The sequence below is a fragment of the Peromyscus leucopus genome, chromosome 3 (assembly GCF_004664715.2).
Source record: "Peromyscus leucopus breed LL Stock chromosome 3, UCI_PerLeu_2.1, whole genome shotgun sequence".
NCBI classification, from domain to species: Eukaryota; Metazoa; Chordata; class Mammalia; order Rodentia; family Cricetidae; genus Peromyscus; species Peromyscus leucopus.
Genome location: NC_051065.1, coordinates 133,205,492 through 133,223,092, shown reverse-complemented (window position 1 = coordinate 133,223,092; position 17,601 = coordinate 133,205,492). Strand labels below are relative to the sequence as shown.

Genomic DNA, 17,601 nt, shown 5'->3' with positions numbered 1-17,601 from the left:
TAAAGATGGCCAAGGTAGTTAGGCATGTCTAAAAATGTCCCGATGAAGCTGTCGCTTTGTTCCTATTACTCTGATAAAATACCCTGACAAAAGCAACCAACTGAGAAATAGTTTATTAACTCCCAGTTCCGGACTATTGTCCATCACTGTGGGAGGTCACAGAGGTAGGCGCTCAGGGAAATGGTCACGTTGCATCCATAATCAGGAGAGAGCAGTGAATGTGAGTGTTAATACTCAGTTCTGGTTTCCACTCTCACACAGGTCCAGATCCCGTCTACTCACAGTGGGTGGGTCTTCCCACTTCAATTAATGTAATAAAAATAAGATGTGCCCACGGGCCACCCAGATCTAGACAGTCGTCACCAGGACTCCTTCCCCAGGTGATTCCAGATTGTGACTGATAACTAAAATAATCATCACAGGACAGGGAACAGGCATAAGTCCCCAAGCCTGGCCACCTGAGTTGGATCCCCAAGACCTGCAAGTCCTCCAAGGAGAACTCTAACCTCCAAATGTGTGCAGCTCTATGTTGTTGTTGTTGTTTGAAACACAGTTTCGTTTAGCCTAGGCTAGCCTCAAATTTTTGACCATACCAAAGGTATCCCAATGAGCAAAAATTCTGCTACCAAGTCAATGAAACCAACTCACTTCTTGAGAGAAAATTTCTTGAAAATCCCTTCATGGCATGGGAATGGGAAAGATTTCTTAGGCAGGACCCAGAAGGACACAACCTCTAAGACAGAAAATAAATAGATAAATCAGACTTGAACAAAAAACACCCTATTGCTATTTAAAAGACATTGTAAAGAAAATGGAAAAAAACAAAACAAGCTACAGATTTGGAAAAAGTGCTTGCAAACCCTTATACACAAAATATATAAAGAATGCTTCTAGCACATCATAAAGTCGAAAAGTTAACTTTTAAAAAGGACCAAATATTTAAACAAATCTCAAAAGGAAACGTTAAGCCAGGGACTAGACTGCCCACTGAGCTTGGTCCTCCTGGTTCGGCCTCTGTGTAGACAGTCTAGGTGCTGAAAGCAGAAAGCCAACTTCCAACAAGAATGTGCCACATGGACTACACACCAACCCCTGGGACTTGGCCAGACTCCCAGGCGCCCTTGTGACCTGGAGCCCTGGCAGTACTGGAGGCAGGACACAGCTTTTCTCTTTGGGGCTATCAGCAATTTCCGGGGGGGGGGGTGCTGTGGATATCACTCTATATAAATAAAACACTGATGGCCAGTGACCAGACAGGAAGTATAGGTGGGACAAGGAGAGAGGAGAATTGGGGAAACAGGAAGAAGGAGGAGAGACACTGCAGCCACCGCCAGGACAAGCAGCATGTAAAGACGCCGGTAAGCCACCAGCCACGTGGCAAGGTATAGATTTATAAAAATGGGTTAATTTAAGATATAAGAACAGTTAGCAAGAAGCCTGCCACGGCCATACAGTTTATAAATAATATAAGTGTCTGAGTGATTATTTTATATGTGGATTGTGGGACTATGGGGCTTGGTGGAGCCTGGAGAAAAGCCCTCCAGCTACGGGGTGAGGGGGGGTGTAAGTTAATCACAGAAAGAAAAAAAGAAAGAAAGAAAGAAAGAAAGAAAGAAAGAAAGAAAGAAAGAAAGAAAGAAAGAAAGAAAGAAAGAAAGAGGGAGGGAGGGAGGGAGGGAGGGTAGGAGGGAGGGAGGGAGGGAGGGAAGAAGGAAGGAAGGAAGGAAGGGAGAGAGAGAAATGGTGAATAGCGAGAGAGGGGTGGGAGGAGGGAGGAGGCTGGGAGGGAGGGAGCCCGCTGAACATGATGGCCCATGCCTGTAATCCCAGCACTTGAGAGGCCCAGGCAGGAGGATCTCCTCAGGTTCAAGGCCATAATGGGATTCATACAAAGAGACTGTGTCAAAAATAAATATAGTAGGAGGAGATAAGAGGGAAGGAGAATCTACCAAAAGGCATTTTGTTCAAAATTGCCACAATGATATCCAATACTTGGAGTGCTAATTCAAAGACTTTAAAAGAAAATAAATAGAGCCAAGCCTGTTGGCGGAGGTGTGGATGCGCATGGGAGAGCTGTTGCCATTACTCATCTGTCTGTGGCAGCATGGGCGGGGGTGGGGGAAGATGCCCTCCATCAATGCCTGAGGCAGGTGGGAGAACTGGCTCTGAGGTCATAAGAGCAGGAGAGCTGTTCCTGCCTCTCACCAACTGCAGGAGAGCAGGCCCTGCACCTTGCCTGGGCAGCACAATAGAGCCAACCCTGTTGGTGGAAGTGTGGATGAGCTAGCCCTGATGTTGTGAGCATGAGAGAGCTGTCCCCATTACTCATCTGTCATGTGGTGGCCATCTACCCACCCATCCATGCCTGAGGCAGGTGGAAAAGCTGGCCCTCAGGTCATAAGAGTGGGAGGCCTATTCGCACCCTTCATCAGCTGCAGCAAGAGAGAGCAGCCTACACCTCACCTGGGCAACACAGTAGAGTTGGTCCTGAGGGTATGGAGGTGGGAGAACTGACCCTGAGAATGTAGAAGTGGGAGAAATGGTCCCACCCCTTGCTCATCGATGGAAGGGGTGGCCTAGCCAGGGCAATGCTGGAGAGTTCCCCCTGGTGGCAAAGAAAGGGAAGAGCTGGCAGGCTGACTAACCCTGCATCTACCCAGGTCCAGAACCAGGGTTAAGTGTTGGCCCACCCCAACATTCACCCCATTGGAGATCTGGAGTACAGGGGCTGGGAGGGGTGTTGGTCCTGTGGACCCAGGGCTGCAGGATCTGCATGACACAGGGCAGCAAAGGGATGTCCAGGAAGAGTGCCAGTGAGGGCCAGTGTCGATGGTGTAGCAGAGACCGGGGAACCAAACCAGACCGATGATTCTTTGGGATGAACACCTGCATGTAAAAATCTAGGAATAAAGGGATTTACTGCGTGACTCACTGTGTCACACTGCAGCTTCCAGGATGAGATTTCCCCTTTCTTCTCCCCCACCTTTCTTCTTAAATTTTATTTTGTTTTATTTGGAGGGGGGAGGGAGATGGGTGAGATCGGGACACATGATGTGGAGACATGATGTGAAAGACACAAAGAAAAAATAAAAAGAAAGTTTAAAAAAGAAAAAGAAAATAACTAAGTAATTTGATTTGATTTTAAAAAAGAAAATGTCTACCAAGGGGCTCATGGAAAGATTCCTCACATCACTGGTAAGCAGAAAGATGAAAATGCTTCTGACCCGAAGATGACTCCTCCTCCCTTCTGCCACCCCTCTGTCTCTTGAATGCTCTCCTAACACATGATACTTTCCACCCCGGGGAGGATGAACCAGCAGAAAGAGCCTCCACACACACAGTCCCTCTCGATCTTGAGCTCCCCAGTCTCTGGAGCTACACTAGACCTCTGTTATTATAAATTACACAGGCTCAGATCATCTGTCACAGCAGAACAACGCTGACTGAGACAGTGATTTTCTTCTTCCTTTTTTTTTTTTTTTAAAAGCCCTCATATCTCTCAGTAGCTACAGAAGATTCAATAGATTTTTAACCTCACTGAACTTTTATCTAAAAAGTGTGACTAATACTATGTACTTAACTGTGCTGGGAAGAGAATTGTTTTAAGTAATTCACATGGCCCACTCAGTACAATGATTGACTCATAGCAAGAATAATAATAACATAAACTCAGTGACTACTGAGAAGGCTAAAGGCAACATGGATGATGCTGTCCACTAAGATTCCCTGAGAAGAGATTCTGAGACAGCAATTATGAAAGACATGAATTATTTGGGAGAGCATTCATGGAAGAAATGACAGATAAAACACTGAGATAAAATTACTCAGATAAACGTAGTAATCAGGTATATATTCTACTAGCTCTACCTAGTTAATTGTAGTGAAAATCAAGAAAGAGGCAGCAAAGAGAGGAGGTAAGAAGCCTAGAAGTCTCAAGCCTGAGAAATAACAGCACGTCTGAATCAAGCAGAGACATGATATATAGAAATCAGAGTCTTGAGAAGGCCATTCTGAAAATGATCCACAAAAATGAACAGGAACAGGGCATGACTTGAGACAATGAAATGAAGGTAAAATCTATCACTCTGCCAAGCAAGAAGAGACGAGGAACAGACTCAAAAAAAGGAAAGAAACAAAACAAAAATCCCCCTCTTGTAGGGGAGTATTTTCAGAAATGGGACACAGGCATGTCAACTTATGGTCCACTGGCTGTCCCAGGATAGCTCTTAATGGGGTCCAACACAGTTGGAAATGACAAGGTCATAGTCTAATGACACCTGACAGAAGAAAAATAAGAAGCAAGGAAGGGAAGGAGAGAGAAGGGAAGGGAAATAGGAAGAGGAAGAGAAAGAAATCACAGTTTCCAATCTTGACCTAGAAAGCAGGTTGCTGCTTGGAGGAAACGCCCAAGTGTACAATATGTATAGGATGAGAGCAGGAAGTAAAAGGCAACCAAGACAGTTACTTAAAATGAAAGCAGGCCTGGGAAGATGGCTCCGTCAGTAAAATGCTTACCACACGAACATGAGGGTGTGCATTTGATCCCAGAACTCACATAAACCAGGCGCCACTGACGTGTGCCTGTGATCCCAGCACTGATCTGAGACAGGGACATGCTGGGGAATTTGCCTAAGGGTTAAAGGGCTCTCTTCCTTCTGCTGAGGCCCCTGGGAAGACGCAGGTCAGTATAAACCCATCATCGGCATCACTAGGAGACCACAAGGAGTAAGCCTCCTTTCTGACTTGCACGGGGGACACCGCCGCCGCCGCCGCCGCCGCCGCCGCCGCCGCCAGAAGCAAGCACTTTGTGGTCTGAGACCCTTAAACTTGAGGCTTGTTTGCTACTGCTCAAAACTTAGCCTATCACAAAGAGGGAGCTACCAAAGCATGGTGGCACAGGGTTGTGATCCTACAACTTGGGAGGTAGAGGCAAAAGGATCAAGGAATTCAGAGTCATCCTTAAACATATTAAGTTCAAGACCAGCTGGATTATAAGAGATCTGTCTCCCATAATTAATTAATTAATTAATTAATTAATTAATTAATTAATACAGAGATGACCCAAGATGACAGCTTTTTCTCAAGGGAGTCCTGATTAGGGAAGTGCCCATCTACCAGGGTGAACCATCACCTCATACTTTGGGAAACAAGAAAAAGGAACTATATAATCCTGCTATTTTGGCTCTGCTCTCTCTTTTTCTTTGTTTTCATCTCCCACCCCACCCTGCAAGTGCCCATCTGTCTGCACTGTTTCTGCTTCTCTCCTGGCCAGGTCCAGTCAGCTGGCCATGTTCAGTCTACTACTTTCTCTCTCTGCTTTGAATTCTTCCAGATGCCTCTGGCTGCTATCTCCCATATCTACAATAGAAACCTTCCCTTTGACTATAAAAAAAGAAACAAACCCTAAAGACTAGGGATGTAGTAGTTTGTAGGATGCTTGCTTAACATACACAAAGTCCTGGGTTCGATCCACAACATCATATAAAACCAGATGTGGTGACACATGCCTGTAACCCCAGTACTCAGGGGGTGGATCCAGGAAGGTTATGAGTTCAAGGTCATCCTCAATGACAACTTACAAGCTATTCTGCTTCAAGCAAACAAAAAATGAACAGGGGTAAAGAGCTCTGTTATGGTCTGTTTTGAAAAGAATGTGGCAGTTTGTACCTTTGAGCTTCCCTAGTGAACTATACCTCCCTAAAAAACCCCTTCTGACCTTGGTTTGGGGATTGGCCACTTGACTGATATTTTCCCTAGAATATTAGTAAGTGGGAGCCTGGTGAGCATGCTGTAAAAAGCCAAGGCATAACAATGTAAGGAGGCCACATGGAAGACTGTAGACAGCCTGGCTGACAGCCCCAACAGAGTCCAGCAAGCACTAACTTGCCAACTGTGGGAGTGAGCTTTCCTGGAACTGGCTCTTTCTGCTATAATTAGCCTTCGAGAACGAATGCCATGGGGAGCAGAAATGAACTGTCCAACTGAGCTATATTCAACTGTAGACAGGAGCAAATAAATTACAGTTGGCACTTGAAGCCTCTATGTTGCAGAATGTTTGTTTAGCTATGCAAAGATGTGTTGCATTTTTTTAACTATGTTAAGATGTATTGCATTTGTTTATGATGCAGAATATTTGTTTAATTATGTAAAGATGTGTTGCTGTTTTACCTTGCCTGCCTAAGGCACCTGATTGGTCTATGAAAATACTGAGCAGCCAATAGCAAGAAAGAAATTTAGGCTTGAAAAAACAGAAAAAGAAAAGGGGGTGACAAGGAGAAACCAGGGGGCCAGACAGACAGACACAGATGAAGCAGGAAAGTGGGACATACAGAATGTAAGAAGGGTAAAAAAAAAAAAAAAAAACAACCCTGAGACAAAATGTAGATGAATAGAAACAGGTTAAATTAAGTTAAAAGAGCTAGTGTAACAAGCCTAAGCTAAAGCCTAGCATTCATAATTAATAATAAGTTTCCATGTCTTTATTTAGGAGCTGGTTGGTGGTGCAAAGAAAATCCCAACTACATTCTAGGTGTTTCATCTTGAGATAGAGCACTTGCTATATAACCAAGGATGACCCTGGTACCTCTGCTTCCTCGAGTGCTAGAATTAGAAATCCCTGTTTATGAGGTGCTAGGAATCAAATACAGGGCTTCAGGCATGCTAAGCAAATACTCTACTAATAGAGCTAAATCATCAGACCCAACACTGTTTTAGGGGTTGTTGCTATTGTCTGATGAAGCAGTGGCTCACCAAAAAAATAAATGATTTTTATAATAATTCATTTGTAGTGGTTTAGATGAGAAATGTCCCCCAGAACTCCCATATTCAAACACATTGTCCCCAGGTGATGGTGGTTTGGGAAGGTTTGGGGAAATTTGGGAGTGTGACTTTCAGGAGAAAGTACTTCACTGGAGGATGAGATTCGAGAAAGTAAAGCCACTCCCAGATTGCTCTCTCTGCATCTCCTTTCTAGTTGAGCATGTGAGCATTCAGCTCCCTGCTACTACCACTATGCTTGCTACTTGCCGCCATGCCTCCCTATAAACGGAAGTTTCTGTCCTGCAAGCTGCTCCCAAATAACCACACAGAGACTTAATATTAGTTATAAATACTCGGCCAATAGCTCAGGCTTGTTACTACCTAACTCTTACATTTAAATTAACCCATATTTTTATCTATGCTTTGCCACATGGCTTGGTACCTTTTCACTATGGTATGTCCATCTTGCTTCTCTCTGCATCTGCTCTCTACTCCTCTGACTCTGTCCTTCTTCTTCCCAGCATTCTCTTTTTGGCTCTCCCCCTAACCTTATCCTGTCCAGCTATTGGCCAGTCAGGTTTTTTATTAAACCAATCACAGCAACATATATTCACACAGTATAAAGGACTATTCCACACCTCCCCTCCTTGACGGGACTCTAAGCCAAAGTAAACTCCTTCTATAAGCTGCTTTTGGTCATGCTGTTTTATGAGTACAACAGAAAAATAAACAAAATATGCTTGCCATTCAAGATGTGAACCTTCATCTTCCTGCTCTGGCCAACATGAACTCTAACCCCCTGGAACTACAAGTCTAAATAAACTCTTTCTTCTATAAGTTGCACAGGTCATGGTGTTTTATTATAGTAGCAGAAAAGTAACTAATATATAAATAATTAGTTTTTTAGGTTTTTGTTTGTTTGTTGGCAGTGGGGTGCTCTTATTGTTTGGCTGGTTGATTGATTTAGCTGATTATTTAGAGAAAGGTTTCACTCAAGGTTTTGCTATGTAAGCCAGGTTGGCCTTGAACTCCTGGTTCTCCTGTCTCTGCTACCAAAGTTTGGGGATTACAGGTACATATCATTCATACTCCAGCAATCTTTGGGGTTTTTTTTGAATAGCTTACTCAGAACCCATGTCCTAGGAGGCTAGGCATGCTGTGGTAGGGCTATCGTGTTACTATCTACCAGTTTAATGTATAAATATTGTGTTAAACAAGGCATGGTGACACACACCTTTAATCCCAGCAGTAGGGAGGCAGAGGGAGGTAGATCTCTGAGTTCAAGGCCAACCTGGTCTACAGAGTTAGTTCCAGGACATCCAGGACTATGTAGAGAAACCCTGTCTCAAAAAAGCAAAAAAAAATAAATAAATATATAAAAAATTTTTAAAAAAGAAAGTAAGTAAAGGTTAATGGCCCATGAAACAATAAATTCTAAAGGCTATGTCGTGCTATGAATAACAAATTTTAGTGCTTAGAGGTGAGATGAGAACAATAGGAATAACGTAGACAGCTGTTAATACTCATAAATCCAATTTTGAATTTTATTACCATGTCCTATATCAAACAATAACATTTTGTGAAATGTTAGTGATGACAGTTGATTTTATTTTCTTTGTTCTCACTTAGAGAAAAACAAAAGGCAAATTACTCTAATGAATCCCCAAAGTAGCTATTTTTACCTAACTTTGGGGTGTCTTTTTATAAAGTCTGTGGGCTTTATAGGTAACAGCACCATAGACTCTCCTACATCCTCCAGCTAGATTGCTAAATCTTTTTGTGAAATGTTTGCTTATTTAAAAAAAAAAATCAGGAATTATAGACCCATATTCATATTCACAAATGGAATATTCTTTATGTAGACAATGCATTGAGGAAAGAGAACTATAATTTCCCCCAAGAAATATAAATGCCAAACTCATGCATAATTTATTCAACATAAAAACCAACAGACCATGTCGTTTCGGTGTTTGACTGTGGTCCCTTGCTCCTTCCTGATGAGCATCATTAATCAGTCCAATCAGCATCCGAAATGTCCCATCTCTATCTACAAATAAACACCTAAACACAGGTGCTAAACTTAATTGAAATATGCTTTCATACAAAGCATTTCTCGGCCTAGCTCTATCACCTAGCTACAATAAGAGGAATTCAGAAACAAATAAACACAAACAATAATAAATTTCTACAATTGTTAAAAGATATACGGAAACAAATGTTTTCAAGTTATTAATTTGTGATTTTTTTTTTTTCCTCTCCTCTTGAGACAAGTAGCTGTCTTACCTGACCTGGATCTCTCTCCATAGACCACAGTCTGGTCTTAAACTTGCAGTGACTTTCATGCCCCTGCCTCCCTAGAACTGGAATTACAGGCACATGCCACCATGTCCAGCTTGTGGTACATTTTTCAAGAAAATCCCTGAAGTTGTTTCTTTTAAAAATACCTATTTTATTTGTTTGCTTGTTGTTTGTTTTCTGGGAGGCATCCGAGTGACATGGGTGGAGGTCAGAGGGCAACTTATGGAAATCTGTTCTCTCCTTCCACCGTGTGGACCCCAGGGATCACACCCGGGTTCTCAAGTTTGGCAGCAAGTGTCTTTACCCAATCCCTAGCCCTGAAATTGCTTCCTTAAGCCTGGCAATTTGGAAGGGTCTGCACGTTTTAATTTAGAAGGGTCTTCACACTTTAATATGATTTCATGCAGGATATTTCATTTCTACAGATAAAGGCCTTTAGCTAAAGGCCAGAGCAGCTGCTCTGTGCTTCCCTCTGTGCCTTCAAAGAAAAATGTAAGAGATAAGACAGGCTGTCGGGATGGGGACCTGGATCCTGTTTTTTCTTCACAGGTCTTACTCTGCATCTGCACGACAGAACGGTGGGACACTTCCGAATAGCTCCAGCAACTAATTTTGCACAGAGACCATCAACTTTTATAAGGTAAATATTATCACTAGTTTCATTAAAGGTGAAACTGAATCCTTGATTTTGGATGCCCCTAACACACCTGAAGCAGCCTTGTCACTTGCTAATGGGTGTCACTATCCCCAGTAGCAGAAGGAGCTGAGTCACAGGCTCCTCTGAACCTGCCCATCTCTTCCTTCATGGCAGATAACCCCCCCCCCCATCCATCACTCAGCGATCTCCATTGTGTCCTGATGGAGAAGCCCCTCCCTCCAGGCAGCACACAGCACTCAGGTGCTTGATTCCAAGAGGCTTTGCGAATGTCATCTGGTAATCTCATTCATAAGTGTGTTTCAAATGTGAATTAGTTTAGGAAATGTCAGTGAAAGCTGTTACTCCTGCTGCTCTTTATTCGCCAAAGGAAGGTGTGTTTGTACTTTTCGCTGTAAACAAATGAAGTATAAATCTAATTATCTTTTTTTGTTGTTGTTTTGTTTTGTTTTTCAAGTCAGGGTTTCTCTGTGTAGCTTTGCGCCTTTCCTGGAACTCGATTTGTAGACCAGACTGGCCTTGAACTCACTGCCTCCGGAGTGCTGGGATTAAAGGCGCCGCCGCAGCCCCCACCAACACCTGGCTAATTAATCTTATCAGTAAAAAAATCAGGAGTCAAATACTGGGGTAAGGACCTGAAAGATCAGAGAACGGGAGCAGCTGCCAGTTGCTTCCCACCTCTTCTGTTCCTCCATCTAAAAGGGCTGAGATCCTCTTTCCGCCCCACCTTATCACTTCCTGTCTCCTCTATGGTTAACTAGTGGCTAGCTCCGCCCTCTGACTTAAAGCAAACTTTATTTGTCAAAACACAAACAAAATAATACACAACAAACAAATACCTGACAAAAAGCAGCTTAAGGGAGGAGGGTTTGTTTTGACTTGCAGTTTGAGGGGATACAGTCCACTGTGGTCAGGAAGTCATAGCAGCAGGGGCATGACGGCCATGTTACCTCCATGGTAAGGAAGCAGAAAGCAGTAGGAAGTGGGGACAAGATCTCAAACCTCAAGGCTCACTTCCAAACCAGTGCCTCTCTTCCTCCAGTGAGGCTCCACCTCCTAAAGAGTCTACAACCTTCCAAAATAGACAGTGCCACTTACCGGGTACCAAATGTTCAAACACGTGAGCCTGTGATGACATTTCACATGTAAACACTCACAGAAGCAGAAACTACTTTGGGGCAGGCGTTGCCGATTGGAAAAGAAAGGTCTCTGTGAGATGGGCATCTTCAAGCTTAAAAGAGGAGGATGCCACAGGATGTGGGAGAAAGCTGCCGAAAAAGGTGGCAGAACAGGAAGTGCTCAGCAGATTCCCAGCACGGAAGGACATCCGGGGTCTAGAACAATCCTTGGGTAGGACAGAGTGCTGCCTACATAGAAAGGCTTCGGGAGCCGGAAAAACCCAGCCTTCAAGGACAGAGGAAGAAAAGTTCATCTTCCTTTAAGTTCAACGGAAGACATTGAGGGGGGTTTATGGAAGAGAAATAATTTTATTTCTGACTTTGGGAAATGTCTGTGACTATCAAGTGATAATTTAGATGACAGTCAGGAGAGGGTGGAAGAGACTGGGCTGCTACAGTAGTCCAAGCAGGTGAAGATGGAGATGTGGAGTCAGCGGCAGGGGTCCTAGAGAGAAATAAAAAGCTAAAACTGCTGTGGGATGGTCTGTATGTCAAATTGCTCTAATTGGTCAATAAATAAAACACTGATTGGCCAGTGGCTAGGCAGGAAGTATAGGCAGGACTAACAGAGAGGGAAAAAGAAAGAACAGAAAGACAGGAGTCACTGCCAGCGGCCGCCATGACAAACAGCATGTAAAGATGCAGGCAAGCCACAAGCCATGTGGCAAGGTATAGATTTGTGGATTTGGATTAATTTAAGCTATAAGAACAGTTAGCAAGAAGCCTGCCACGGCCATAGAGTTTGTAAGCAATATAAGTCTCTGTGTTTACTTGGTTGGGTCTGAGCGGCTGTGGGACTGGCGAGTGACAAAGATTTGTCCTGACTGTGGGCCAGGCAGAAAAACTCTAGTTACATAAAACACTTGGAGAGAGAGAAAAACCAAACCTCATCAAGAGGGATGAGCGCGAGTTTTCCCTGTGTGTGGTCACTCCTGTAAGTCTTGCCAGTCAGCTTTTAGGTTTCCGAAGGGGCTGGGGGTGGGTGGGGAACTGGGGGGTGGGGGAGTCAAGCAATTAAAAGAAAAAAAGAAAAGAAAGTTTCCACTATGTAGTCCTGCCTAGTCTGGAACGCTGTATGTAGACCAAGCTTGCCTCGAACTAACAGAAATGTACCTGCTTCTCCCTCCTGACTGCTAGTTATGAAGAGTGTACTCGCCATGCCTGGCCATTTGGGGATATTGGCATTCAACACTGCTTTACAGTCGTCCACTGACTCTCTAACGCATTCCCTACTCCATTGAAATTCCCCAGATCTGCAGTAAGACTTAGAGAGAACAGAAATGCCTCGTCATCAGGAAAGCCATGCTATTTAGTGTCCTATAGTATATTAGTTACTCTTCTCATCCCTGAGGTCAAATGCCTGACTGAAGGAAGGCAGGGCTTATGTTGGTTCATGGTGTGAGGGGACAGTTTATCTTGGTGGAAGGCATGGCAGCGAGGACCACAGAGAACTGTGGCAGCAGAATCATGAGACTGCTCACTCCTAGATGGGCAGATCAGGAAGAAAGCAGGTGGAAGGAAAGGGAGGGGCTGTTGTTAGCTAGGGCGTGACATTTTGGAAGGCTACTCTGTTTTACTTAAATGGTGATAATTACTGAAACTACATAATTGGCATTCCCAGAACTAAAGTAACATTTTTTCCTAGATTCCTGCCCCATTGATCTCCTGTAATGCCCAGCACAAGAGATACTGTTTCCTTCACCATGCCCTCATCATTCCTGACAATGGCCAATCCCCAACCAAAAGAGGAAGTTTTCCAACCTTCTTCCTTCTCCACCTCCCCACCCCATCAACTATCTCTAGTCTGTAAATGGTAACAAGCTAGAGGCCTCCTCCCCTCTGAAGGTCTTTTTCTCTTCGCCCATTAAACCTGTTCTGTTGTCAAGTTGTTCCTTCCTTCCTTGTCCGCCTTTTCTTCCCACCCATCTTTCATCTATAACTCTCAAGACCCACTCACCACAGGTGCCCAACTTCCTCCAGCTAGGCCCCACCATCCATCCGAATTTGCCACCACCTCCCCAAGATCATCATCAACTGAAGACCAAGTGTTCAAACACATGAGCCCTGAGGGGTATTTTACCTCCAGACTGTAGCAACCACAGAGCTGAGATAACCATAACAACTGAAGACTTGTGTCAATCCCACCTAGGTTCATTACCGAATGTCTTATATGAAATCTGCCTTCCACCTTACCTAAAAGCTTCAAGGATCTTTATATAATGCACCACAAGTTTTTCAAAGTCAATTTTTTATTGCAAATGTGTATGTGATTGTGCTCAGTCCCTTGTAAATAATACTGGCAGATGGCACCGAAGATTTGGTTGCATAGCGATTAAGGCTGAATGTGGTAAGAATGCAAAGACTGAGGGTTATTCTTAGAAAAACAAGAGATATGCCAACAGGACTTTACAATGGAGCACCTAAAGATGTCCAGAGCATGACCCGCAGATCTAAAATTACTGTGTAGGCCTGGAGCTGGAGAGATGCCTCAGTAGTTAAGAGCACTTGCTGTTTTTTCAGAGAACTTGAGTTCAGTTTTCAGCAGCCACATCAGGCAGCTCACAAACACCTGTAACTCCAGCTCCAGGGGCTCCAACACCCTCTTCTGGCCTCCTCAGGTACTGCACACAGGTGAACAGAGTCACACAGGCACACACACAAACACATAAATAAGAATAAATCTTTAATATATATATATATATATATATATATATATATATATATATATATATATATATTTGAAATAAGAATTCCTGTCCATTCACCCATCTGACTAGCTCATTTCCATGAAAGGATATGGGTGACCCCCATCCTTTCTTATAATGAATCTCCATCGATGTTTATGCGTAAGAGACATCAAAATGCAGGCCCACGAGTTACACAATATGTCAGGAGCACTTCAGCATTTTTTTGTGAAATTCTTTTTTAACTAGTGGGACAATGCAGTGCAAGTCTATTGCAGAGCATAACAACAGGGGAGTGTTTTGTAATGTTTTAAAGGATAGTTTCAATGCACAGAAGCCCAGCGTGCGCGCGCGCGCACGTGTGTGTGTGTGTGTGTGTGTGTGTGTGTGTGTGTGTGTTGTGCACACATACACCCATGTGAAGGTCAGAAGACAACGTGTGGGTCAGTTCTCTCCTTCCACCATGTGCGTCTTGGAGATTGAACTCAGACCATCAAGCTTGGCGGCAGGTATCTGTCTCGCTTAGGGTTACTATGATAAAACACCATAATGAAAAGCAACATGGGGAAGAAAGAGTTTATCTCACTCACACTTCCATATAACAGTTCATCATCCCTCAGCAAGGCCACACCCACTCCCACAAAGCCACACCTCCTAATAGTGCCGCTCCCTATGAGCTTAGAGCGGTTTGGAGGGAGCTGATTACGTTCACACCACCACTGGCGCGAATTCATGCAAGGCAGGGACCTGGGGGCAAGAGCTGATGCAGAGGCCATGAAGGAGTGCTGTTTGTGCTTCTCCCTTGTGGGTTGCTCAGCCTGCTTTCCTATAGAACCCAGGACCACCAGCCTAGGAGCAGGACCAGCTGCAATGGGCTGGACCCTCCCACATTGATTACTAATTAAGAAAATGCCCTTCAGGCTTGCCTACAGCCATGTCTTATGCAGACATTTCCTCAGCTGAGGTTCCCTCCTCTCAAATGACTCTAGCTTGTGTCAAGTTGACATCAAACTGCCCAGCACAGTGCCTTAGCTGCTAAGGCATCTCACTGGCCCCTTATTTAATTCTCAGCACTCAGGAATGTAGGGCAGTGTGTTATAAATAAGATATTACATATCATGCCTAGATTTCCTCAACTTCTAATTAGCAGAGCCAGAATTTAAAATTGTGTCTGTTTGTCTCTGAAGACCAGGACTGCCCCGACGGGCTGTTTAACCTATAAAATTATGTATATGTTCTTGACTAAAACCCCTCTCTACTCCCACAAAAATACATTTTTCCAAAATTTGATTAGGTTTTAAATTCTGGAGTTTAGAAATTCCCAAGTCCTAAGCTGAATTTGAGAAGCATTTTACTTGAAGAAATTGGCATATTGTGTTAGGGGTTGAGGGTGGTGTTTTGTTTCATTTCTTCTTATTACTTTCTTTTTTCTTTCTCTTTTCTTTTCTCTTCTCTTCTCTTCTCTTCTCTTCTCTTCTCTTCTCTTCTCTTCTCTCTCTCTCTCTCTCTCTCTCTCTCTCTCTCTCTCTCTAGCATATTTTCAGAAACACAGCAGAGTAGTCAGGTTCAGGAAAACTCTCCCAGTAAGAACCACATGACGTAAGATAGCTGAATTATGGGTAAAAGTATCAGACAATCCAAGAGAAACTACATAGCTCTACCCAAGTCATCTGCAGCAGGAAAGAAAGGCAGGGAAATTGTGGGGACTTGAAAAGGGAAGGAGCCCCTCACCTAGACTCTGATGAAAGTTTCTTGCCAACTGAAAAGCAAGAATTCCAAGACATTTGTTTTGTGTGTGTGTGTGTGTGTGTGTGTGTGTGTGTGTGTGTGTGTGTCACAGAGGTAATATTCTTTTCATATGGAGACATTTTATGTGAAAAAGAGCCATGACCCAGGTTTAAGGCCTGAACTGTGCAAACCTGAATAATCTCCATTCTGTTCTACATACCTTCCTAAGAATATCGAGTAAGATTACCAATTTAGTTTACAGTAAAGACAGCTTGGCTTCCCGCCCCACTGTGATCTAGACCCACACCTGACCAACTGTAGCCCTGTCAGCTGCCCCCCTGGGAACCACCCTGTGATTTCCTCTAGGTTTCTTAGCAACACTTTGAAGATAGTAGCTTCAAAACCACCAAAATTCCATCCTGGCTGTTGTAAAGACAGTAAGCACCGGTCTTAGAGAAACCACACCCACCCCCCAGGTGTGTCTCTCCGATCACCTTTCTCGGGCTTACCCTCCACGCTAGCGTCTGTGTTAAAGTATCTCTACTAAATGTCAATTCCACTTCACACTGGATAGTCCTAAATTCTGTTATGGGACAGAGCTATAAATCCCATTTTATCCCAAGTCAAGGTCCCTGAGTAGAGGCCCTCCTCTGGCTGTTGCGGGTGACAGGGTGGAGCCTCTGTCCCCTGTGTGGCTAACATGCCCCTTACAAAGACGATGCATAGATTGGCAACTGAGTTATGAGTTTGCCACCTCCTCCTTTTAGTAATAGAGCCCCTCCCTGAGTTGGAGGTAGATTTAGCTGGTCGGTTAGATGATATGAATCCCAGGCTGCTTTACAGCTCTGTTCCACCCTGTGAAACTTCTGGTTTGAATTTGTGTTACATTGCTTTCCCTGAAAACATTTTTAAAATGTCTCTTCATCCCAGATATGGCACCGACAAACGAAAGAAATAATTCATCCAAATCCAGCTTGGTAACCTAATGCGTTTATCGCAGTTATTTACTGGCACATGGGTGAGTGGTTCCATATAGGAGCACGGGCGACTCAAAGCAGCTGCCCCACGAGGATCTGACCCCACTGTCAGGGACAACCTCAGGAAACCTGGAGTCCTCCCTGCATTCATTTCCTATCTCTTAGGTGCTTCAGCACCCCTCAAAACCGTGTGATACTGAAGGGCATGTGGACTCTCAGGGGAGAGTCTGGCGACCTCCCTACTTCCCCCAGCAGGGATGTTGGCAGTCCCGTTACTGTTACCACTACAATAGTTATTGCCATTACCATGGCCCCAGCCACCACTGTATTGTTTTTGCTTAGTCTATTGTCATGGCTGCATGGCCAAGGTATTCTGTGGGTCATGATGCCAGGGCCAGAGAAAGAGCTTCAGCTACAGGAAATGGGCATAGTAAACAAACAAACAAAATATCTGGACCTTACCAAAGAGGACTACTGCAAAGGTGGGGAGGTGATGGTTGCCATAGGGAGGACGTTTTGACCCTAAGTTCTTAAGCAAGAAGAATTTGTGGGCTTTGTGTTTGTTTGTTTTCCCCACAGAGAGAAGTAAGCGAAACTAGAAAGACTCAGATGCACCAGGAGGATGAGAACGGAGAGCTTGCAAGGGGCTGGAGAAGACAGCAGCAAGATTGACATAGGAAAGAAGCCAGTTGGCGAAGACCTGGGAATCCCCCCACACACACACACACACACACACACGCACACACACACATGCACACACACGCACACACACCCACAAGGCTGCACACAACAAAAGAGCATGCTCAAGAAAATCCTCCACATACAAATGCCACAGCAAAGCCCTTGATGTGCAAATGTTCAAGAAAACAAGGGTTGTGAATGACCTACAAAGTGTCCTTGAGACTCACGGCCCAGTGCTCACTTGTGTATCCCCTTTCCCAACTCACTATCCTGTTGCTGAATATTTGTTTAACTAAGCAAAGGTATGTTGCATTGTTTAGCTATGTAGAGGTGTGTTGCATTGTTTATGTTGTGGAATCCTTGTTTATGTAAAGATGTGTTGCTGTTTTACCTTGCCTGCCTGAGGCACCTGATTGGCCTAATAAAAAGCTAACGGTCAATAGTTACAAAGGAGGTATAGGCAGAACTTCTGGGCAGGGAGAGTAAATAGGAGGAGGAATTTAGGTTCAAGGAAAAAGAAAAGAAGAAAGAATAGGATATGATAGGGAGAGGCCAAGGCCCAACCAGCCAGACACAAAGGAAACAGGAAAGTAGGACATACAGAATGAAAGATAAAACGCCCCAAGGCAAAACATAGATGA

The 17,601-nt window shown here is 44.0% G+C and overlaps 1 long non-coding RNA gene across 1 annotated transcript; it reads left to right on the top strand.

Moving 5' to 3' along the window:
* Window positions 1-1,317: 1,317 nt before the first annotated feature.
* On the top strand, window positions 1,318-17,370 carry LOC114695067. The gene is made up of 3 exons (XR_003734797.2): window positions 1,318-1,358; window positions 9,607-9,697; window positions 16,859-17,370. It is a non-coding gene; the product is annotated as an uncharacterized LOC114695067 (long non-coding RNA).
* The last annotated feature ends 231 nt before the right edge of the window (window positions 17,371-17,601 follow it).